General features: G+C 39.5%; 1 pseudogene; it reads left to right on the top strand.

Annotated features, from left to right (window-relative positions):
- Window positions 1-808: 808 nt before the first annotated feature.
- LOC126019426 (uncharacterized) lies at window positions 809-932 on the top strand (annotated as a pseudogene).
- The last annotated feature ends 15798 nt before the right edge of the window (window positions 933-16730 follow it).

Raw genomic sequence — 16730 nt, 5'->3', positions numbered from 1 at the left:
GGAAGAGGAGGGAAAAGCACTCTCAGGGAAGTATTGTCTAGCAATATACTTCATTTATTGAAGGCAGAAACAAGTTTTTTTGTTTGTTGTTTTTTTGGGAGGGTGGGCAGGGTAAGTTTTTCCTGGCTCTGTACTCAGAAGACGCTCCTGGTGGGCTCGGGGAACCGTGTGGGATTTCGGGATTTGAACCGGAGTCCTTCCTGTGTTGGACGCGTGCAAGGCAAATGCCTTACCACTTACCACTGTGCTATCACTCTAGCCCAGAAATGGGTTTTTAAGGCAAACTTTAGGCAGGAAACAAAATGTGGGTAATACAGTTTTACATTGCTCAGCCATTATAGCAACCAGATGGTATGTGAAGATAACAGTTACAAGGTACATGGCATCATTAACTTAGATGGTATGTAAGGATAATGGTTTCAATGTTCATGGGACCATTAACCGAGGTGGTATGCAAGGACACGTTGTTTTGGCCTAGATGTCTTTTTCCTCGGCTTAACCTATACATAATAGCAGGGAACATAAGTTTTTGAATAGAGATATTCTTTATATTCAAGGCCAACTTGCAGAATTCCCCTATATTTTCCCAGCTTTTCTCCACAATATCTCTCCATGGTGTTACTAAAGTCATTGTCTAAGGCTTTGTTTTGTGCTAGTTGAGTCTTCTGTGTTACTGTTTAAGCTCCTGAGTTTGGTAGATTACTATGTAACTGCCCATCAAATTTTCTATGATACTATTAGACTGACACTACTATAAATTTTTAAGGTGGCTCACAGCTACAAGTCCAGAATTTGTAGATTGAAAATAAATTTGGTCACAGTCTGTGTTCTTTACACTGACTGTATAGAAAGAGGAGGTACAGTAAATGCACCCCCTATACACCTCAACCCAGGCCCTTTGCCTCATCTGTATTGTGAATTGGGGGACAAAAAAAACCCACAGAAAACAAAACAAAACAAAACAAAATTAATTTGGTGGCTTGGAAATCTGATAAGGTGAAGTCTTATGGTTTAACCAGTTTTATGGCTGGGCCATTGCATAACATGTGGCCTACATGGATGTGTTCCCCGGCATCTCATATGGTCTCTAACCCTATAGGAGTGATTTCTGGGCACAGAGCCAGTGATCCTTAGCCTAAAAAACAAAGCAAAAATAAAGGTACTCTTTTTGTACTTTAAAATAATAAATATCTCCCACAGTTTCTGTTGGTCAAAAATTTCTCAGTAAAGTGGATAATCTGTTCTAGCATTGGAATTCATTTAGGTTTGGTCAGCTTTATAGTCATTTGAAGATTTTCAATGCGGCTGACAGGTTTGTCCTGAGAACTCTCAGTCTCATCTCCACCTGAGTCTCTTCACAAGCAGTCTACACTACACAGTGACTAGGTTTTCAAGAATGAATAATTCAAAAGACTTAGGCAGGATCAATGTCTTTATACCTCCGCACCTCAAGAGTTGTGCTTGTCATTTCAGTGGTATACTATTGGTCACAGGTGTTAGACATGACTCATTCAGAAGCAACTGTGTGAAAATGTGATTATCAGGGACAGGAGTCATTAGGTACTATTTTGTGTTTTGGCTATTATGTCATAAAACTTTGAGTGAATGTTGGAATGCTATTGCAGAAAAATTACCAATGTATCCAAGAGTAGTCCTAGCAAATATAACTTTGGAAGTGCCTGGCTAAGATAGTTTGCCTTGTGTTTCTGTTGTTTTATCTTTCTCATTTTAGCCATATCAGAGAAATATCAAATGGAGGATTTAAATATATTATGAGTACCATCTTATCAAATCTTCCATAAAACTATGACTTTATGGTACTTAATCACCAATAGATACACTTATTGAATTTTTCATAACAAAAAATAGAAGCAAAGACAGCAGAGACTATACCAAAGTCAGTACTGTAAAAAGATAAGTAATCATTGCTGAATGCAAATGAATTACAGCTATACTATTGGATACTAATATGGCATACTTTACTTTATTTAATATATTTATTGTTTTCTGAAAGAAGAAACCACATTCCCCATAGCAGTGGTAGGGTGTGGTGTTGTTGAGAAGCCTTTAAGGCTATACTCAGTGGTGTTTGAACGGTCACACAGATCTGAAGATCAAACATAGAGTCTTAGTCATGTAAAGGATAAGCTCTACCATTTTAATTCAAGTTTACTTAAAGCAAACCTGTTTTTATTTTAGATTTATATAATTACTTGATGTAAACACCAGGGTTATAACATTGTTAATAGTTGAGTTTCCATCATATAATGTACACCACCCTTGGCCAGTTCTCATTTCCCATCACCAATGCTCCCAGTTTCCCTTCAAACCACTCTTCCCTGCCTCCCCTACCTACTTCTGGGACAAGCATTTAGTCCACAAAGTCTAATAATTTGTGTCTTCATTCTCATTTGTTTCCAGGAATCTTGTGATTTTCTCTTTGATTTTGCCTCTGACCCACTATTTGTTCAGTAGTGAGCTGTTTAATTTCCCTGTGTTAAAGTTTTTATATTTGTGTCTGATTGTAATTTACTTCTATTTTCAGTGCATCGTGGTCTGAGAAGATAATTGACACAGTTTTTTGTTTTTTGGTTTTTTGGTTTTGGGGTCACACCCAGCAGCACTCAGGGGTTACTCCTGGCTCTACACTCAGAAATTGCTCCTGGCAGTCTCAAGGGACCATATGGAATGCTGGGATTTGAATCACCATCTTTCTGCATGGAAGGCAAACGCCTTACCTCCATGCTATCTCGCTGGTCCAATTGATACAGTTTCTATCCAAGTTTCTATTTATGTATGGGTCAAACAGTTTTATGGCCCAGCATGTTGTCTATTGTTGAGACATCCCATGTGCGTTGAAGAAGAAAGTATATCCATATTTCTGAGGTGAAAAACCCTCGCTATCTCTACTAAGCCACTCTCTAACCCTAACCCTAACCCGTTTTTTCTTTGTATATAATCTCCCTTTTTGATCTTGCTGCTTTCAGTATTCTATAGTTTTTAATTTATTGTTTTTATTCTATCTGTGGTTTTTAATCATTGTGACTAGAATGTTCTTTGGATCTTTTCTTTTCTTTGGATCTTTTCTTTGGATCTTCTTTAGCTGGTACTTTAGGATATAGGTGTGAGTATTCTTCAGCTCTGGAAATTTCTCAACAATTATGTCTTTGTTGCTTCTTCACAAGGGTTTTCTTTCTGTCTCTCTAGGACCCCAATTATTCTTACATGTGCCAATTATATTTATCTCAAAGGTATATTGTTGTCTGTTCTATTATTTTGAGGATATTTTCTATCTTCTTTTTGCTATTTTAAGACTCTTTTCTAATTTATTCTAATGGATTGAGGTGTTATGCTGCTCTCATCCAGCACACTATATCTTCAGCAGCTGTTACTCTACTGGTGATGCTTTCCAGTGAAGTTTTCATTTCACCACCATGTTTTTCAGACCTGATATTTGTTTGAAGTTTTCTTATTTTTATTTTTATATCCTCTTGAGTCTTATGGGCTGTCATTTCCATGTTATTGTGTTTTTTTAAAGTTCTTTGAACAGCCTTAACATTTCCTTTCTAAAGTCCTGATCAGAGAGGGTATGTAGGTGGTTGATGTTGGTTGAGTCTTTAGAACTACTATCTTCAGTCACATGCCATTGTGATCAATGTAATGTGGTGTTATTTTATATGTATTGTGGTGATGGGGACTCATTGACTAGAAGAAATGCATGGCCACAGAGTGACATGGAGTAGCCAGACTCTTTTCTGGGCTAAATTACTTCTGTCTATTTCAAAATGGTGCTTTTTAGTCCAAACTCATCCATAGCCTGCAGCTGTTCCCACTGCTGCTGGTAAACAGTTATTTTTCTTTTCTTTTATTTATATTATATTTATATTTATATATTATTTATATTTTATTTATTTTTTATTCCTGCCATGCTCTTGATTGGGCTCACCTCAGTTCAGTTCAAAATCCAACCTGTTTCTATTTTGGGGTCACATTCAGTAGTACTCAGGACTCACTCTTGGCTCTACCAAAGATATCATTTCTGGTGGACTCAGACAATCATATGCGGTTCCAGGATTCAAGGAACAGCTCAGTCACATGTAAGATAAGTGCCTTATTTCACTGTACTATCACTCCAGGTCATATGATCTGTATTTTTAACCAAAGAAAATAGCCATAAATTACTGGTATTCATTTCAATAAATCAAGGACAACATTTGTTGCCACTGAGGTTGAAAATTGCTGATTTGGTAAGGGAAGAGGTTGTAACCTGTTTTCATTCTATTCAGGATAATTCTTATTTGCTGGTGCTTGACACTCATGGATTGGAAGTACCTATGGATTGGTCCCTTACCCCTACCTGTTCTCTACCCAAGGGGTTGGTCTTCCTCTTCCCAGTTAAGACCTTGGGTCTCAAGGAGAAGCTGCTTACAGTTTCAGTTTCCACAATGAATCTACCTGCCTGCTGGAATCTTTTGATAGTGAGCAGAGAGCTTGTGGTGGAATTTTCCTGAACCTGTTTTATTCTCTTAAATCTTGTGTGGGTTATTTCCTGTGTTTGAGTTTGCTTCCAGACTCATGATCCCCATTCCTTGGGATAAAGGCATGAGGCTTCCTCTTCAGAAGGGAAAGAAGATGAGTTTGAACAGCAAAGATTTATAAGAATGGGAGCAGAGATTTTAATGTCCTAATACAATTTTACTGCTGCAGTAGAGGCTGAATCTTCTTTCACCCCATACTCCTCACAGCCAGGAGTCAGCTACTTAGCTGGACTGCTTGTGTTATTGTTGTTGGTGGTAGTAATGATGATGGTGGGAGTGGTATATGGGCCACATCTAGCAGCTCAGAAAATACACTTGGCATGCTTGGTGGACCATATAGAATGCCAGAGATCAAACACAGTTGGCTTTGTGCAAGACAAATGCAAGACAAATGCCTTACCCACTTTGTTATTGCTTCAGCCCCTAGCTGAGCTGCTTTTGCTTTCCCTACCAATAATCAATCATCTCCCTACCTTCTTCAGCCCATCCTGTTTATAATTATTATATAATATTTTACTATTATGGTGCTGGAGAAATAGTACAGTAGACAGGGCATATGTCTTGCATGCAGTAGACCTAGATTTTATCCCCTGCTCCACATATGGTCTCTTGAGCACTCCCAGCAGTGATCACTGAGCAATGAACACTACAACCATATTTGCAACCATAGACAGTGTAAATTAGATAAGTGAATTATTAAATACTTTTATCTAAATTGCACTATTTTTACGATTTTGCCATCCTGCTCTTTTCTTTTATCAGTATATTTTAAATTTTTATTTATTTAAAAATTCACCACATAGTTGACATCGTTGATCATAATACATTTGCTTTTAGATAAATAAAAGTTATTGAAAAATTAGAACCAAAAATAAAATGGGAGAGGAAAGAAAGAAGAAGGAAGGAAGAAAGGAAGGACTAGAGTAGCAAGAACATTTGTGAAAATTATTGTATCTCCAATGAAGTCATTAATACAATGGCAGATTTAGTAAGCTATTATTGTTAATTGTCCATTCTGTTAAATTGGGGTGTTCCTATAGGAAAGACAGCGTCAAACAAATGAAGTTGCTCAGAAATTCAAAACACTCACTCCAAAACACCCTGGTGATATCATCCTCTAAACTGGTGTACCTGAAGTGTGTTCAGATTGGTGTCCCCAAAGAGAATCATAGAGGTCACAGATGAGGAAGGGAAATCAGGGAAATGGTGATTCTGGGTGATGGAGGCAACCCTGTTCTTTTCTTTTAGAAGTATTTTTAAAGTTAATACTTGATGTTATGTCATTTCATCCCTCATCATGTCATCATGCATTTTAAAGTATAAACTTGGGGCCGGGAAGGTGGCACTAGAGGTAAGGCATCTGCCTTGCAAGTGCTAGCGTTGGACAGACCATAGTTCGATCCCCCAGCGTCCCATATGGTCCCCCAAGCCAGGAGCGATTTCTGAGCGCATAGCCAGAAGTAACCCCTGAGCATCAAACAGGTGTGGCCCGCCCCCAAAAAACAGTATAAATTCATTTTTCTATAGCAACAATATCTTGGATTTCTTGTAATTTTGAAACCTAAGCCATGTTGTTATAAATATCAGTTTTCTTTAGTCTGTAAAATATCTATCCATCCTCTTCAATATAATATTTTTTCTGAAGAAAGCAAGTTTGTTGTTTCTTGAGTACCCGATGTTCATAGCTTTGTGTATTTGTTTTATTGTGGTGTTATTTTACTTTCCTACATTTTATATGAGTGGAAAATTAGTTTTTAAGTTTTTAGAGCTTAGCCTAAGATTTAACTTCTTAGGCCAGAATACTAGAAATGTCCTTTTTCATCAGGTTTCATCATATTAGGAAGCACTCAATGTAAAACTTATTTCATAAGCAATGCCAAGACTGTTCCATTTTTAGGTATTTTATTTTCTTTAGGGTGCTCTTAAATAATAGGTATTTAGGGGCTACTCCCTGCTCAGAACCAGCAGTATTTGAGCCTTAATAAGTGATGCTGGGGTGAGAAGTGCCATGTGGTACTCAAGATCAACCTCCAGACCTGGCACATGTCATACTTATACTACAGTCCTTTGAGTTCTCTTCACAGCCCCCTCATTTAACTTTTTTTGGGGGGGGTTTGGGGCCATATGTGGCTGTGTTCAGGGAGTACTCCTACCTCTGTGCTCAGGGATTATTCCTGGAGGAGTTCAGGGAACCATATGCGATGCCAGGGGTTTAATCTGAATCAGCAATGTACAAGGCAAGTGTCTTAACTTCTGCACTCTTCCTAGTGCCCCCCTACTTAACTTTTTAAGTCTAAATTGACCAATTTTGTCCCTTGTAATATTAACATAATTATTTTTATGTTTGCATATAAAATATATAGGCATCTCTATATATTAAGATTAGATCTCTTTGTACATATATAATATAAATACATATAAAATATAAAGTATGTAAATATATAATATCTAAATACATTTCTACTGTATATGTTTTAAGTGTCAATAGTACAACTAACCATAAAACTAATAAATGGGACTATGGATGTCATTCAAGTGATAAAGCATATATATACCTTGCATGAATGTGGACTGGGCTGAGTCCCTGGAAACATTCCCTGAGCATTGCCTAGCCCAAACACTAACTAAAATGGTCCTCAAAATAAAAACAAAAATGGAGGGGCTGGAGAGATAGCACAGAGGTAGAGCATTTGCCTTGCGAGCAGCTGATCCAGGACTGACACTAGTTCAAATCCCAGCATCCATATGGTCCCCTGAGCCTACCAGGAGCAATTTCTGAACACAGAGCCAGGAGAAACCCCTGAGCGCCACTGGGTGTGAACCAAGAACCAAAAACCAAAAAAACAAAGGTATGACCAAAACTAATAAACTAAACTTGCTTGTTATTGAAACTGTTATTTGAAACTGTTTCTTTTTCAAATATGCCCCATTATTCAGTGAATATTCTGTATTCTCCTTTTATTTAGATATTTCTTTTCTATAATTACAGCAAAGTGAAGTTCTTGTCATATGCTTCCAATTATAATTCTCACTCACCACCCTTTTCCTCTGGCTAGTGAGAAAGACCTGGACAAGATTTAAAAACAGGCAGTTTTTGTCAGAGTGCACCCTCTCCCTCACTGTATGAATACCTTGACTAGCTTGCTGATCATAGGATCTGAAGGATTAGAGTTTAGAATGGTATAGAGACTGAGCAAGGTTATGAACATACAGACTGCTGACATAAGTGAAAGACTATATTAGTGTAAACATAAAGAAATTAATCTGGTTACATCTTCACTGATGTCTCCTGTGTTTGTTGACTCTGCTGCCCTGGACAGAGTCAATATTGTGAAAATCTATTTTCTAATCAGTAACAGGTAGTAAGGGCCTCTGTGATGCTCTACTCAAATTTTCTAATCTCTTTCCATGGTTAGTTTTTTACAGTTAACATGTATTAGTTTAAATATTACTTCTAGGAAAAACTTAACCTAATATTTCTTCCATTATGTTGGAAACATTTCCAGACACTGCCATATCATTCTACCCTTTAGCAGTTTTCATATCAATTGTTTTTCAAATTCAATGAGGATAAGATCTCTGTCTTCCTCAAATTATGTCAATTATAGGCTTTTTTTTCAGGCAAGACTTCCAGCTTTATTGTTCTTCCAGCTACACCCTGGGAGGGGAGGCAGAGGGGGCCCAGGCAGTGCCCCCCAGACAGGCCCCAATCCTAGCCTTTCACCGGCTCTAGCTGATCGGCTGTACCCACAGTGGTGTACAGGACATACGAGACTCCTGTTGTAAACCAAATCAGTACTGGGACAGCAGCGAGGACAGGAACGGGATGGAGCCTGGGGTCTTGGGCGGGGGGCAGAGATGGTGGGTAGTGGATGGCCGGATGGGTGGGAGAGTGGGGAGGGCCAGTGGACAGAAGAATAGATGGACAAATGGCCGGTTGGGAGAGTGGGGAGGACATAAGGCATATGGATGGATGATGACAGGTGGGAGAGTGGGGAGGCTGGTGGAGGGACAGATGAATGGACAGGTGGTGGGTGGGAGAGTGGAGGCCTGTAGAGTGAAAGCTAGAGAAATGCAACATCCGAATCTGGGGTGAGTCGGGCTGAGGAGGCCAAGGGGATGAGTAGTGGGGAGCATCGGGTTCTAAGGGATCACTGAGGCAGGGCTGAGGCAAGGACCCTGGAGGATCTACTGGGGTGGATGGTCCTAGGGAAGACTCAGAGGGCTCTTCCTGCTCCTGGATACCTGGGGGTCCTCACCGAGGTCGGGAAGGGTACAGGGCAGGGCTGGTGGGGTGCAGGGCTGAGATGTCCTAAACAGGCCGCCCTCAGCAGCGCGCCCCGCAGCCCAGCAGTGGTGCTGACCCACAGGAGCGCCTAGTTGCCCTCCAGGCCCACAGCCGCGCTGTGGTTACACTTGCTACTCTGACAGCACAACACGCACAGGGCTTGGTCAACGGCGGACATGGTGCTATTGGGGGCAAGCTGGGGCACACGACTTCATCACCAGGATGCCGCCAGGTTTGGCCCCAACATTCTTAGGAAAAGCGATGGTGGAGATCAGGAACCTGAGGCTCGGTTCAGAAACTCCCGCTATGGAGAAGGGGCAAGTGTTCCGGAGAAGCTGACTGGGAGACACCCCCTCCGCACTTCTCAGGCCCCCTCAGCCCCCCATAAGGTCCCCTCAGGCTCTTTGCAGGCTCCCCATCAGGCCTCCTCAGATCCTTTAAGTCCCCTCAGGCTCTCCTAGGTCACTTCCCAATTATAGACTTTTAATAATATTATTAAATCAATAAACACAGTGAGCTATTAAACCTCAAAGATTAGAATGGTTAATCAAGTTCTACTTATATCATTTGATAGGCAAAACAAAAAGAAACTACCAAACCTACAAACAAATGTATAATAAAACCGGAGTGGTAAGGCGTCTGCCTTGCGCACACTAGCCTAGGACGGACTGAGGTTTGATCCCACGGCGTCCCATATAGTCCCCCAAGCCAGGAAGATTTCTGAGTCCATAGCCAGGAGTAACCGCTGAGTGTCACCGGATGTGGCCGAAAAACAAAAGACAAACAACAACAACAACAACAACAACAAAAAACCCACCAAAAAACCAACAACAACAAAAATAAAACCACCAAAAACAGGTTTTCTAAAATCTAAAATTTAGATCTCAGGCTGGGGTATGTTGGGTGCTTCCCTTGTATGTGGCTAACATGAGTTTGATCCTTGACATCCCACATGGTCTCCTGTGCACCATCAAGAATGATCCTTGAGCACAGAAGTAAACCATGAGTAAACCCTGAGCACTGTCGCTTGTAGTCCTAAAATAAAAATAAAAATATCAAAAAATAAAACAAATCATATTTTTTGGGCCAGAGTAATAGAATAGTGATAGGGTGTTTGCCTTGCACACTGCCAACCCAGGACGGACCTGGGTTTGATCTCCAGCAACCCCTTAGGTCCCAGAGCCTGCCAGAAGCAATTCCTGATCGCAGAGCCAGGAGTAATCCCTGAGAGTCGCTGAGTGTGCAAAAACCAAAAAATAAAAAAAGTCAAATTTTAAATTTAAATCATATTAATAATTAATATTAATAATTTATGTATCATTAATCTAAGCTTACATTTAAATTAAATCATAAATCACTGGATGCTATTGGTTAGCAAGTAGTTTTATAAATTTTAAAATTTAGATTTTCTATAGGTATGTAAAAATTGGTGAGAAAAATTAGCACATTTAAATCTTTAAATCTAGAAAAGAAATAGTAGTCATTAGGGTAGAATCTGGTACAGTCATGACCTGTATGTAGATTATTTGTGAAAGCAGTGACTTCTAGCTCAACAGTGTGGCCCAGATCTGTCAGGCCACAATGGACTCCTGATACTATTGACTAAGTTCTGGAGGACAGTCAAATCTGTAGGCTTTGAAATAGAGTTTACTGGATACTCAAGCATCCAAGGGGAGAATTCTCTTATTTTTGTTTTAAATTTTATAATCCTTTGAGAAAAAGTTTTTGCTTTTCACTATATGTTTGCTTTCATTTTCCCTTCCACGTTAAACAAAATAGATGCCAAAGACATTACTTTGTGCCCTGATATTTTTCTTCATATAACTTGATGATATTTCTGGATCAGTGTTTCCCCCTTTAGCTTGTAACAGTTATAATGTACTCCAGGGGCTAGAGAGAGTGTAATAGCTAATGCTTGCACCCAGTTGGCCAAGGCTCAATCCCAGGCATCATATAGGGTTTCCTGAACACTGCCAGAAGTAATCCCTGAGCACAGAGTCAGGAATAAGCCATGAGGACTGCTGGGAGTGGATCCCAAATTAAAAAAAAAAATCATTGTAGTTCAAGGTATGAAAAGGACCACATTTTAACCAGATCCCTATCAATGCTATATAGACGATTTCTAATCTTTTGCTATTACAGTATTGTATTATTTAACTTTAAGCATCACTTAGAAAATCATTTCAGGCTCATAAAAATAAAAGAGTTTAAGTAGTCTGGCAAATAACTAACACAAGCCATTTTGTACTGTGAATGACCAGGATGCTTAGTTCAGAGGAATCATTTTAAACTAGCTTTTTCTAAGTTTTTGTTTTAAATTGTTAAATAAATTTAAATTTAATAAATTTAATAAAACTTAACTTTATAAAGAAGGCTTTGGAAAGAATATTAGCAAGCAGGAAAGCTCACCTATATAGCTCTTACTTAATAAATGATACATTTAAACATATTTAAATATAATTAGTTGTTTGAGTGCTTATACTATAATGTTTTCCTTATGACTATGACAAAATGTTTTTAAAAGATTAATAGATGAGACATAGCAGTTACTGTTGAGGGCCCACTCAAATTTTTTTTTTTTTGATTTTTGGGCCACACCCGGTAACGCTCAGGGGTTACTCCTGGCTATGCGCTCAGAAGTCGCTCCTGGCTTGGGGGACCATATGGGACACCGGGGGATTGAACCGCGGTCCGTCCAAGGCTAGCGCAGGCAAGGCAGGCACCTTACCTTTAGTGCCACTGCCCGGCCCCCCCACTCAAATTTTACCTACTCCTACCTTGCTGGCAGATCTCTGCCTTTATCAGATAGCTCTTTTCAGCTTATTCTCTCTTCTTTATATGCCCTCCTCTCCATATGTGTGTATATGCATACAGATATAATGTATGTGTGATTATATAGAGAGATGTATATTAGGTAAGTAGCATAGACAGTCTTGTTCCTAGCCAGGTTAAATCCTGATTAACCTCAGTTGCCAGCTATGGGGAATATAGTGATGCTAATTTCCATAAAGCTTCTTGCTTTTTTTTTTTTTTCAGAATCAAACTTGGGTTTATGACAGTAGAAACAAGTCAAAGATTTGACTTTTGAGAGAATAGTTAGTGTCATGATCCTTTTTCCTTTTTATTCATGTGCTCAACAATAGTATTCCCAATGTTTGCCCAATTTTCTTAGCCTGGTCATACTGAGAATCCTCCTTACCCTGCCCCAAGCAGAACAAGTGCCTTCAAACAATGTTCTTAAAATAAAGGTCTTAGGGACAAACAACAGATTTGGGAAGAAATAGATTTTTAAATAATGCTCTACTAAAAACATATTCATGTGGCTTCTTATTGAAGCAGTCAGTATTGTGATAACATTACTCAATTGGCTACTTTTCTTATAGTTCTTCCTTTCCTAATATTTGTGTGTGTGATTTTTTGGCAGGGGAGTGTTCAGGAGAAACTGGGCAAGTGCCTTTAGATACAATGTGGAGTATTGATATCAGGAAATAATAAATCACAATTGGCTGGATTGATAATAGAGAGAGTAAGGTACTCACTTTGCAGTCAGATGACAGGGGTTCTATTCCCAGAATCATATATTGTCCTCTAAACCTCACCAAGAAAGATCTTTTAGCACAGAGCTACGAGTAAGCCCTGAGTATAGTCAGATGTGTCTCCAAAGTAAATTAAAAGAAAAGATCACCCTTTTAAGAGGCATAGCTCTATTCACACATTTGGTCTTTAGAATCTGCTATCTTGGGGCCGGAGAGATAGCATGGAGGTAAGGCATTAGCCTTTCATGCAGAAAGTCGGTGGTTTGAATCCCGGCATCCCATCCCATATTGTCCCCGGAGCGTGCCAGGAGCAATTTCTGAGTGTAGAGCCAGGAGTGACTCTTGATTGCTGCCGGGTATGACCCAAAAATCAAAAAAAAAAAAAGCTGCTATCTTGATTTTAGGCCCATAGCTTGTAGATGTTACAGAAAAATTTAAGAGATGCCTATATCTGCTTGAAAAGGCTGTTGATTTATTTTTTGTTCCTCTCAAGCAAAATAGTTCCAAAATTGAAAATTTGCATTTTGCCATGTCTCTCCTTTCCAGTGATAAGCAAAAATTACAGATCGGCTCTCACAATAGCTCAAAGGAGTTGCTCTGTCATAGCTATCCCAAGTGCAACTTAAGTGGAAATAGAGAAAATACTGTTTTTGTAACTGTTTAGCATAACTGGTTTGCATAGTGGGAGGGGAGATGGTTTCAGAGCAAGAAATCAAGCCAGCTACATAATCTACAGTGTCCAATACAACATGAAAATGTGGGCTATATTTTACATTTTTATTCATTTATTTCTCACAATCACCATGCATTCTGCTCACAGATTCTATTGGTTGGGAATTTAGATAGAACCCAGCATGTCCATGCTACAGACATAGACTGGCCTTATATTTGGTGCTAGAACTACCAAAGACTCATTCTCTCTCATGCAAGATAGCGGGGGCACTCTATGGAGACTAGTTGGGAATTCTGTATAGCCAATTGGTGGTGGCCAACTTCCATAGAACAGTATCCCCTTGCCCCAGGCCTCTGGGTAATAGCTGAGCCTCTCTTGTTCCCCCCGAGTGAGCCTTTATTAAATACTCTTTCACTGAAGTACAAGTGCCATCAATGAGAGCCATATATTTAGACAATTATTAGAACTATTAAGGTAGTGACAGAAGAAAAATGAGATAAACATCACTTGTAGAGTTAATGTTTAGTAAAAAGCACTTGGCTTCATATGGAGACATGCTTTTATTATACCCAAAGCCCCACCAACTATGTGGCATATACTACCACTGAGTCACATACCTGGTTAATCTCTTCCTTTTCAATCTGAACTCTACAATCTTTTCTGAAAAAGTTGAGCTTGAAGCTTCTATTCTCATTATATATTTCAGTTATATATCATTGGAGTGAACTTCATAAAATGGCTCATACTTGATCACTTGTGACTTAAAAAATGGAATTAAATATAGTTTCAACTTGACACATTCTCTGGTGTGATTTTTGGTTTCGGAGAAACACACCTGAAAGTGCTCAGGTATCTGTACTCAGAAATCACTGTTAGTGATGCTTAGAAATGGAACTGAGGTAGGTTTGTGCAAGGCCTTAAATTTTGTATTATCTTTTCAGCTCCCATGTCATGATTTTGAACAGAAACATCTGTAGTTGAGGCCCAGAGAGATAGCACAGGGCATTTGCCTTGCAAGCAGCCGACCCAGGACCTAAGGTGATTGGTTCGAATCCTGGTGTCCCATATGGTCCCCCGTGCCTGCCAGGAGCTATTTCTGAGCAGACAGCCAGGACAGCCAGGAGTAACCCCTGAGCAACGCCCGGTGTGGCCCAAAATCCAAAAAAAAAAATATAGAGAGAGAGAGAGAGAGAGAGAGAGAGAGAGAGAGAGGGAGGGAGGGAGGGAGGGAGGGAGGAAGGAAGGAAGGAAGGAAGGAAGGAAGGAAGGAAGGAAGGAAGGAAGGAAGGAAGGAAGGAAGGAAGGAAGGAAGGAAGGAAGGAAGAGAGAAAGAAGAAAGAAGAGAGAAAGAAAGAAAGAAAGAAAGAAAGAAAGAAAGAAAGAAAGAAAGAAAGAAAGAAAGAAAGAAAGAAAGAAAGAAAGAAAGAAAGAAAGAAAGAAAGAAAGAAAGAAAGAAAAAAGAAAGAAAGAAAGAAAGAAAGAGAGAGAGAAAGAAAGAAAGAAGGAAAGAAAGAAAGAAGAAAGAAAGAGAGAGAAAGAGAGAAAGAAAGAAAGAAAGAAAGAAAGAGAAGAAAGAAAGAAAAGAAAGAAAGAAAGAAAGAAAAAGAAAGCAACATCTGAAGTTGAAGGCAATCAAAACCCTTCTCTGCACTTTCTCTGCTTTAGGTTGCACAAGATCCTTTTTTTTTTTTTTTTTTTTTTTTTTTTTTTTTTTTTTTCAGAGAGGCATCCTCCCAACCTGAGGAGGATGTCCTTGAGATCAAGCACTTTACTACAGTCAAGACCAGGACTGGCCATAGTACAGGGGATAGAGCTCTTGCCATCATGCAGCAGATTTGGTTTCAATTCCAGGAGTCCAACATGGTCCCCCAAGTATTAGAAATAATTCCTGAGTGTAGGGCCAGGAGTAACTTGTGAGCATCACAGGGTATAGCCCCTCCCCAAACAATCAATCTACCAAAAGCAGAAACAAACAAACATAACAATAGGACTTTTAAATGACAGCTTCTCTGAGCATTCTCTGGTTTGGTTTCTGAAAATTTCCCCTTATTCCTTTCAAGCTAAGTGCAAAATTTGTCAAAGAAACCACCTGAATAGGGACTTGGAGTCTGTGGACTTTATACAGGCATGTAAGGGGTGTGGGAAAAGGCTGGGAGAAAGTAAAGGTCTCAGGCATCCACATACTTATTAACCTAAGCTCAAAATTCTCTCAAGTCGGAGAAGAGTAGGGTTGCTCTGCTCACCCTATTCATAAGCATGTTTCTTTTCTTTTCACTGCCCTTTTCTCAATAATCCCCTCCTCTACTAACACATAAATTTTGGGGACGGAGAGATGGCATGGAGGTGGGGCATTTGCCTTGCATGCAGAAAGATGGTGGTTCGAATTCTGGCATTCCATATAGTACACCAAGTCTGCCAGAAGCTATTTCTGAGCATAGAGCCAGGAGTAATCCCTGAGTGTTGCCGGGTGTGACCAAAAATACAAAGCAAAAACAAAAAAATCTGTCTTTGCATTCTATTGTATAGAACATGCACAACATTTACTCATTTTTTATCTATCCCCTGCTATTCAGGGTTTCCCACAAATTCCTGGGCCTTAGGCACAGTAGTGTTTAGAGGGGAGGTTTTGCATAAATGTAAATCATGGTGCTAACAGTATTGTAAGTATGAGCACAAACCACATTATGGAAAGTTAAAAAATGTGCCTGTCAATGCAATATGACTGTTTGAGGATTATTAGTGCAGAAGTCCAGACTTGGGTGAATGGACCTGAAGCATTGTGGCAGGAGGATTAAGAAAACAAGATAGACATAAAAGAGGGAAGCATAGGATCAGAGTGTTCACCATCTTATGAACTGAAAGCCTTGACCATCCCCCATGTAGGCCATTTATTGTTTAGGATGAATCAATTATAAGAAGAAGTCAAAGAACAAATTCCTATCTAATGCTAACTAAGCCTAAGGTGTGTGTGTGTGTGTGTGTGTGTGTGTGTGTGTGTGTGTGTGTTACATTTCTTAAAGGAATGTGTGAGGAAAGAAAAGACTAAGGTAAAATCTCTGAAGACTGTCTTCCTTTGGGAGGGGTAACAGATAAAAAACTACTAGACTGTGGCCCACAAGGGTGTTCTAGTAATTTACATTAAGAGCCCTCAGACTATCAACTCTCTAGCTAAACTTTTTTATTTCTTGGATGTCTTCATTTCCAACAGTTAGGGTACTTGGGAATATTGGTGGTGGAATTGACTCATAAACATCATATGCCTGAAATTTATTTTTTTTTTTTCGTTTTTTCCGATGTCCCATATGGTCCCCCCAAGCCAGGTGCGATTTCTGAGCACATAGCCAGGAGTAACCCCTGAGCGTCAAATGGCTGTGGCCCAAAAACCAAAAAAAAGAAAAAAAGAGGTTCAACAACACTCAAAGATATGCCAAAGAGATGGCCCAACAGGTAGAGGTGGCACAGGCATTGCCTTGCACACAGCCACCACGGTTCCATCCCCAGCACTACACATGAGCAAGAGTAACTCTGAGCACTACTGGGTGTGATCTAAAAATGGAGGGAGGGAGGGGAGGGAGGGAGGAATAGGTATAGCCCAAAATGCCCTCTCCAATAAACTTAAAAAAAAAATTCCAAACCTCTTACAGGATGTTGTTGCATTTTTTTCTCTTTTACTACCTGATAAATTCTACAAATTA

The sequence above is a fragment of the Suncus etruscus genome, chromosome 9, assembly GCF_024139225.1.
Source record: "Suncus etruscus isolate mSunEtr1 chromosome 9, mSunEtr1.pri.cur, whole genome shotgun sequence".
NCBI lineage: Eukaryota > Metazoa > Chordata > Mammalia > Eulipotyphla > Soricidae > Suncus > Suncus etruscus.
This window is presented reverse-complemented; position numbering and strand designations above follow the sequence as displayed.